Source organism: Dasypus novemcinctus, chromosome 2 (assembly GCF_030445035.2).
Source record: "Dasypus novemcinctus isolate mDasNov1 chromosome 2, mDasNov1.1.hap2, whole genome shotgun sequence".
In the NCBI taxonomy this organism is placed as follows: Eukaryota; Metazoa; Chordata; class Mammalia; order Cingulata; family Dasypodidae; genus Dasypus; species Dasypus novemcinctus.
The window spans coordinates 69,013,734-69,022,630 of NC_080674.1; the positions used below are offsets into that span (position 1 = coordinate 69,013,734).

General features: G+C 38.5%; 1 long non-coding RNA gene across 1 annotated transcript; it reads left to right on the plus strand.

The window, feature by feature from the left end:
- Nucleotides 1–743: 743 nt before the first annotated feature.
- LOC101435065 (uncharacterized) lies at nucleotides 744–8,437 on the plus strand. Its single transcript, XR_002798089.3, has 3 exons — nucleotides 744–918; nucleotides 1,174–1,263; nucleotides 8,199–8,437. It is a non-coding gene; the product is annotated as an uncharacterized lncRNA (long non-coding RNA).
- Nucleotides 8,438–8,897: the final 460 nt, after the last annotated feature.

Genomic DNA, 8,897 nt, shown 5'->3' on the forward strand with positions numbered 1-8,897 from the left:
CTGCCACTTCTTGTTTCCTTGAGACTATTTTTTTTTTACATCAATCACTTTTTCCACCTAGATTTTAAGCAACTTGAGGTCAGTGATTATGTCTTAATCACTGTTGTATCCTCCACAGGGTCTTGAATTTAATAATTCATGTTTCTCATTAACATAAAAACCAAAATTTCTAATAAATTATTTAGGGTTAGCTAAGAGTAAGTTTCAAGGGCCTCAGAACTCTGCAGTTTTAAAAACCATTCTAACACCTTGCCTTGAAATGCCTTTCAATAAAACAGATCAACTTTTAAATATGTCGTGTGTGAGGAATCATCTGAGAATATTGACTTATGATTTCTCAGTGACATTGAAGATGTGTTCCAAGGGTGCCTGATTGCAAAGCCCATTGATTATGTCTGAAAATTTCCTAGATCTATAAGAAAACCAAGACTACTTGCATATCTATTTCCTCTGAATGGACGCCTTTATTTGTGTGGCAAACACTAATTCATCAGCTACCTTGAAAACTAAGCTTAGCCCAGGGAACTGACAGGGAAAACATAAGTATTTCTGGGAAAAAAGAAAAACAAACAACAAACAACAAAAAATAAAACCAAACAGATATCCAGATTCCTATGGAGCCAAGTTAAAGAATGAGAAGTACCATTGTTGATTTGGTCCTGCAGATGTAACACCAGTGACCTTCCAAAGTCCTGCTAAGAGATAAGGCTTAGCAGATAGACAGAGCTCTGGAACTCACACTGTAGTCTCTTTGAGCAGTGTTTGCATATTCTGAGAAGAAAACCTTTGTTTGGTTTTATTTTTCCAAGTTTTATTGAGCCACGAGACCCTAGACTTCCAGCTGCACCTTGGAAGGGATGGTGTTTGAGTCAAGGTCAGAATGGACACTAGTGATCATCCTTTGAGCCAATAAACCAGGTGGGGGGCTCTATTATTATTAAGATGCCTGATACCCAACCTTTCATTCTTTTTGTATCTGGGAGGTTATATTCTTTGTCCTCATTTCAAAATTATTCATATGGTATGTGTCTTTTCACGCTGGGCTGGTGATATAGAGATACGTGTGAACACATGGTTTTGCTTTTCTTCTTTGAGTTTTGAACTCCAAAACTTTTCTGAGGCTAGTCCAGTGTCTTCAGACTGCTTAACATGACTTTTCTGGGTCCCCTCCAGGGTGTTGACCAAAGCAGCCTTTGGGAATCTGTGCGCTTCCACTATGACTGACTGGAGGAGAGAGAATGTGCTCTCCAGCCATTTCAGCAGGTGAGTGCTCTTGGCAGCAGTCTTTGTATCAGTCATGTTTAGGTTCCTCTATAGGGAATCAGGTGGGCTCCTAATATGTACAGGCTCCTCTCTACCCCCTTCCTCTCACAGGCTAGTGATGAAAATGCATGAATTTGGCTATAATTAGGTCACAGAACAGATGTTATTAATCACTTCATTATCAGGGGAAATGATATATGGTACCGCATAGTCATGGGCAAAATGATTTATTGGCATTTGGAGCTTCTTGCTCTCATTTACCAAGAGACTTGAAAGGAAGGCCTGGTGTAAAGCGGACATACTTTCCTTCTGTTGAAGACAGGGCTCTCCCAGGGACAGATGTTATCTGCCACGGGAGGACTTGCTTTCTTGTGCCAATGATGATTAAACAACAGCAGCAGGAAAATAGCCTTGGTGCACGGTGCCCATTGCCATTTCTCATTATTGTCAGAGTGTCTTAAATTGCCCAGGGGTGATTTTTTCCTTATTGTTATTGGTTTAATTATGGCAATGCCATCCTATGGGAGAGAACTAATTAACCTTCTGTCAAGAAATCAACTCTGTTATATTGCATGTGACATTAATGGCTCTGTGTGTTTCAGGGCAAGTTTTTAAAGGTATTTTTCTGTTTTGTTATTATTGTTGACACCTTGAAATGAAACACGTTTTTCTTTATTAAAAAGCAAATACAGTTTTATGCAACTATTTGAAGTTGATATCAGTATTGTATTGCTGTTTACAATTATTATAAATAAATGATAAACAGATGGTAATTTAGTGAACTACAAAAGAGCTTCTTACAGGAATGCTTACTACCTGAAATAAGGAGAAAGGTGCTATTGAAACGAGGAGAGAGAGGAGGTAAGAGAAGAGGCAGGGAGCTAATAATCATATGCCTCATATGAGGTACTTAATATTACCACAACCTGGTAAAGTAGGACTTATTATCTCTAGTGTATAAATGAGAAAATTCGAGGTTCTGTGAGTTTGTTAAAGTAAAATGCAACAAAGTGGTCACACAGAAACTGGAATATTTCAAAGCCACAGTTTTATTTTTCCACAAAAACAAGTAACAATTTTGCAGAGCTTGATGCTTTAATAGGCACTCTTCTGCCCATTATATTATTCTCTGTTTATAATTGTCCAATTTGTGGCTTATCTGTAGCAAATATTTAGGTCTTTATGGAATGAACTATTTTCACTTTGTTTTGTATCCCAAGTTTTGTTTATTCAATCTTTTCTAAACCCATTTCTTATGTCCTCTTTATATCATTATATATTCATCTGAGTTGTCTTAACTCCTTTCTGAAGTAGCATAAGATATGAATAAAAAGTTTTGTAATAATCCTGTAAGATAAATGTCATAATTATCTTTATTTTACACATGAGCAATCACTTGCCTATATCACATATTGACTAAGTAGAAGAATTGGGCTCTGAATCTAGTTCTTTTGACACTGTGGTTGTTTTATCACAACAACTGATAAGTTGTTTATGGCTCATTAAAAATACCAATGATGGAAGAAAAAGCACTAGAATCAAGGACATATTAATAATAGTATGTGCTGGGGCAGAAGAGTAATGCACTCTATGAGGAAAGAGAAAGCAAGCAAGAAGAAACATTCCCACCTACATGGTAAGCCAAAAGCTAAGCTCTGCCTATCTACCTGGACTTAGATTATTATGGGACTTTTCTGTAGACTCAACTACATCAATTTTTATAACCTATTTTTGTTTTATGGGTCTGTTGATTCACACAAGCATAGGAAGTGTTAACATACTTGGCTCGATGATCTAGATCTTATTTCTTTACTGGATCCTTGAATGATTTCATTCTCATTAGCCCCATTATTAAATATTTATCTGGGACTTTCTGAGCACAGGCACTATATATTATTTTAAGGGACAGTATTATTATCCCTGTTTATCTTAGAGGAGAATATAAGCCTTACATCTATTATAAAGCAAGATAGTATAGAAATAAGTGCCAGTTGTTAACAACCAACCCTAGAATCCATATTTATATAAAAATACTTTTCCTTCTCATTATTTGAAATTTCTGAAAAAACCTTAAGGTTCAGGGACACCAATGTCTCCCAATGTATAGGTGAGAAAATTGAGATAGAGGGAAGGGAGGTCACTTTCTTAGACTTACCTCTAGACTCTCAGTAACTTGGATGTAGGTTGAAATGGGTAAACCAGAAAACACATTCGTGATCTTTGTGCACCAGTGTGTATGAGCCCACTGTAAATGGATCTCTTGAAGATATTGCAGTTGGGATGCTGCCCAGCTGAATGAGGGTCTTAATTTGATTACTGGGGTCCTTTATAAGCAGAAGAAATTCAGACACTGAGAGGAACGGGAGGCCAGAAGTCAGAGCTCCCTGGAACCAGGAAGAGAAAGGAAAGGTCATGGCTACATGATGAGGAAGCCGGGAGGTTGGGGATGGGGGTGGAGAAGTCAGACTTCTAGCCTCTGAAAATGTGAGCCAAAAAATTCCCATTATTTAAGCCAACCCATTGTGTGATATTTGTCATAGCAGCCTGGAAAACTAAGGCAGATATGAAGACCGGATTTCCCTCCAGACACTCTTCAGCAAATTTCTGTACCACAAATCCAGATGCAGTTTGTTAGAATTACTTCTCTGTGGAAAATCAATTAAAGTTGCCCTGCATCTTAAGGTCACATTTTCCTCGAAGGGGGATACAAAGCAATGTCCCCAGATAGTCCTAACACTTATCCTGTGTCCTAGCAGATTCATAAGAAATATCATTCATCTCACCCAAGGGGCTAGAAAGCTCCTTCTAGGAAGAAATAGTTTCCGAGCCTTAGAGGAACTGCCTAGTAATAATGTATTTCCCTCTCCCAGAAGAAATGTCTTAGTTTCCCAGGGCTTCTATAACAAAGTACTACAACTGTATTTGTCTCGTAGTTTTGGATCCCGGAAGCCTGAAATCACTCTGTCAGTAGGACCATGCTCCCTCAGAAACCCAGGGGGGAGAACCCTCCTTTGCTCCTCCTAGCATCTGGTATTTGCTGGCAAACTTCAGTATTTCTTTGCTTAAAGATGCATCACTCCAGGCTCTGCCTTCTCCATCTTCCTGTGGCCTTCTCCCTGGTGTCTCTCCTTCCCTTCCTATAAACATACCAGTCATATTGCATTAGGGGCACCCTAATTCAGCATGACCTCATCTTAATTGGATTACATCTGCAAAGGTCCTATTTCCAATAAGATCACTTTCACAGGCACAAGGGTTAGGACTTGAATATTTCGATTTTCAGGACATGATGGAGCCACATTTTTCCAGAGGAAGAAGTCACACACGTGGGTGTGGCTGCTTCTTCCATCTAAACAGTGATGGGGACAAGCCGTTTGTCCGTTTGCTCTTTCCCTCCTACCACCATGTTTCTAGGTGGATATAAGAACAGGACTGGATCTCTCTCCTCTTCTCACTGAAACATTTAAGTATTGGGGACTTCTCATCACATTTAACATGGTGGCTGGAAGACGAATACCATACTGAGGTCTTGAGCCTATGTCAGCCTCTCTCATTGACTTTACCAGGGACCTTTGCTTTGCAGATTATGTGCACCTGAGAACAGTAAAATGGAGGCTTATTTCCCATTGTTCAATGCACAGATGTACCACAGGAAACCACAGAGCTGGAGGTGGAGAGTGGGGGGTAGGAATGAGAGGGCAAGCTTACTGGACCAAGGCAGAATTTGGACCTTTTCAGATTATTTTGTCTATATTGTTATCTCATCTCAATTTCTAGCATGCTTCTCTTTGGCAGAAAAAAAAAAAAACCCCACTATTAAAGGAACTTGCTGAGTTTTACAGAGGTTCTCAAAGTGTGGTCTAGGGGAAGCATGTTAAATTCCTAGAGAAAGACCCTTTCCACTTCTGCATCCATAGCAGACACTGAAAACTGACCATTTTTCTATTTTCTGCTACGCTTCACGTGGCTTAGAATCCTGTTGAATATTCTTCTCCTGGCAACTATTACCACTTGATAAGAGATAACACATATTGGAAACATTGTTGCCATTTTTGATGAGTAAGTCAGCACTCTTTTCTGAGAAAATACTTAACAAATTCTGGCCCTGAAGCATAAAATGTTGGGAAAAGTGTTAAAGACCTGTAGACTGTTTTGCTAATCTGTGCTCTATTTCCCAATAATCCATCTGTCTTACTCTCTTTCTCTCTCTTTACCTTGCTTAATTGTTCTTCTTCAGTAGTACTTACATGTGCGTGAAAAGCATACTGTTCACTTAATTATTATGTCTGTCCCATATGATTTAATCTTTATTAGGTAGAGGTCTGTCTGTATTGTATACCTCCCTATCTTTATCTTTTAGAACTGCTACTTGATTATAGCACATGCTGATAAATATCTGTTGAGTAAATACATGAATGAATGAAGGAGTCCCAGGGATTTAAAAAAATAATGATTAGGACAAGTGAACACTTCTATTACACTAGACACAAATTAGGAAACATTTAACCCTGGTTCTTGCATAAGGAAAGGCCACTTTGAAATGTGAAACACCGAGAAATTGGAAAAAAGAAATTTAGAGAGACAAAATACGTCCCCAGCCCCCTTGTTTGAGCCCTGGATAAAGTCTGGATTTTCTAATAATTGATGCCACAAATTTCCTTTATTATCTAAGCCACTTTGAGTTGGGATTTTTGTCAACTACAACTGATTTGACTGTAAACTGCAGGGATGAGATCCAAGACAGGACAGTTTGGAAGTGGAAGGAAAGGAGGAGAACAAAGCAAGAGCTGGGAGCAGTGGCAGATAAAAAGAAACTTAATTACTTCAACATTTTGTCCACAGTAGGTCTTAGTCCCAATTTTCATGTTCTCTTAAACCATACTTTATCTACCAAAGTATTTCTGTGAGGGCTTCTTGTTGATAGGAAATGATGCTGAGTTCAAATCACTTATCTTGCACTCCTAGGAGTATGACCTGATCTAGAATTGAAGCACTGACAGACTTAGTTTCCTTGTGTGCAAAAGGAGGAGATTACCTACTTATTAGGGATGAGGGAGTATATTAGTCAGCTATAGGGGTGCTGATGCAAAATACTAGAAATCGGTAGGCTTTTATAAAGGGTATTTATTTAGGGTAGAAGTTTACAGTTACCAGAAGTGTAAGTTACTTCCCTCACCCAAGTCTGTTGCTGTGTGTTGAAGCAAGATGGCTGCCAACATCTGCAAGGGTTCAGTCTTCCTCTTCCTCTTAAGGTTCCATGGATCCAGCTTCTTCCAGATCCGCTGTAGGTTGGGATAAGTCTCATTTCTCTGTGGTCTCAACTGCTCTGCTCTCTCCACAAGGCCAGCTGTAAACTATCAGGCAAAGAACTTACCTCTCTTCCTGAGGCCTCTGCCATGTCTAATGGAGCCTTCTCTCTTTCCTCACATATCTGCTTCTCTGTGTATTTACTTCCTGGGGCTCCAGCATTTAAACTCCAACTAACTCCTCTGCCATGTAGTTTCCTCTGTGAGTCCCTGTCCCTTGGTGGGCCACATCTTACTGAAGTGGCCCAACCAAAGCCTTAATCATAATTTAATCAAGTAAGAGTGAAACCTCTGAATCCAATACAACATAATATGTCCAGAGGAACAGACCAGTTTACAAACATAGTCCAATATCTATTTTTGTAATTCATAAACAATATCAAACTGCTGCTGAGAGGAAGGAAAAGAAATAAGAGGAGTAATTCACAAAACACAGGCGGTGCTCAATAAAAGTAAAAATCCCTCTGTCTCTTGCTTAGGTAATCTGGCTAAGGAAGAGTTAATGATTAAGTTCTAGATGAATGTTGAAAGATTTATTGAAAAGTAGTCAATCTGATATAAATGATGTTTATGAATTGCTGCCAAATTTTATAAGACCTAGTGTTTCATGTAATTAATTAATCCTTTTCAAAACGACTTCTCTACAATAAGAAGCCCAATTAGAAAGCAAATAATGACTTTTGAAAGAGGTACTGGTAAATTACCTGACGTCTGCTTTTCATTTTGAACAGTTATGTTACAATTTCTTTTATAAGATTTTGCTCTCTTGAAATACAGTGGAATGTTGATTGAAGGACACATAAGTTTATTAGGAAAGGCATTATTTTTGCTTGGAACAAGTGTATACCTACAGAACTACTTAAAATCATGTGTTTTATCCACTATCAGGTCCTACAAGTTTATGTGTATGAGGTTTAACATATTTGTTTTTTTCTGGACTTTTGAGTAGACCGAACCTGGAACATGGCAAAATCCAGGTCCTGTGTTACTTTCCCTTGAAAACTTGAATGCTTTCCTTAAAAATAATAGATCCAGTTGAATGCGGAGTCCCTATGTTCCCTGTTTAACAAAGGATGCAGGTGATGGGGCTCTTTCACAATTCCTTTATTATTTTTAAAATTTTAATTAAAGTATATTATTCATACATGAACATAGATAAACAATAAGTGTATAGTAAAAGTTGTGAACTTACAAAACAAACATGCACAACACTGTCCAGAAGCCCTATACATCATCCCACCACCAACACGTTGCATTGTGAAATGTTTGTTGCAAACTATGAAAGAATATCATCAAAATCTTACTACTAACCATATCGTATGTTTGGTGTATTTCCCCTCTAACTTGCCCAATTATTATTTTTAAAAAATATATTTTGCTACAGCCATTCCTTTACTTTTGACTCAGTTTTGTGTGCTTGCTTGAGGGAGGCTTAGCAGGTGATTGTTCTATCTCAGAGCATCACTATCTCTTTGGTTTGCTTTAGAATTCCTCTCAAGGCAACTACTGGAGTTTTATATGTGCCTTTGTTTTCTATTTTATGCTGTTCCAAACTATAAACATGCCACAAGCAACTTCTCTTTCTCCTCTTCTTTGAAACCCTATTTATTTTCTTTGGAATTCTTACAGAGCTGTCTTGATGTTCTGAGGAACCCTGTGGCCCTCTGAGATCGGATGATCTTGACTATGAGAACTTGCTTCATGGAGACTTCATGAAAAAGACGCTCCAAATCAACTTCCAGGCCTGGGAAATGCCATCCCATTGTTCCGACAACCGAATGTGGGCCACAATGAGAGGAATGGTGGAGAGACTATAAGTCTTTAATGATGTGAGTGAGCAGTTATTAAAATAAAATTTTAACTTGGAATGGAGTTATATTTATGCAAAAGTTGCAAAGAAAACACAGTGAGTTCCCATAGTCTCCTCACTCAGCTTTCCCTGTTGTTTACATCTTCCATTACCGTGGTACATTTGCCAAAATTAACAAACCAACAACAGTCTTAACTAAAGTCCAGATTTCATTTGCATTTCACAGATTTCCATACTAACACCTTTCTTACCCTCCAGGAGCAAGTCCCATGTACGGGGTCACTTTGGGTTGTCACGTCCCCTTAATCTCTGGTCTCTGACTGTTTCTCAGGCACCCTTGATAGTTTTGAGTATTGGTTAGGTGTTTTGTAGAATTTTCCTCATTAGGGATTTTTCCAATGTTTTTCTCACGCTCAGACTGGGATTATGGGTTTGGGGGAAAAATACAATAGGGGAGAAATTTCCTCCTTATCACTTCATATTGGGTGTACTTGGGATCAATGTGACTTTCCACTAAT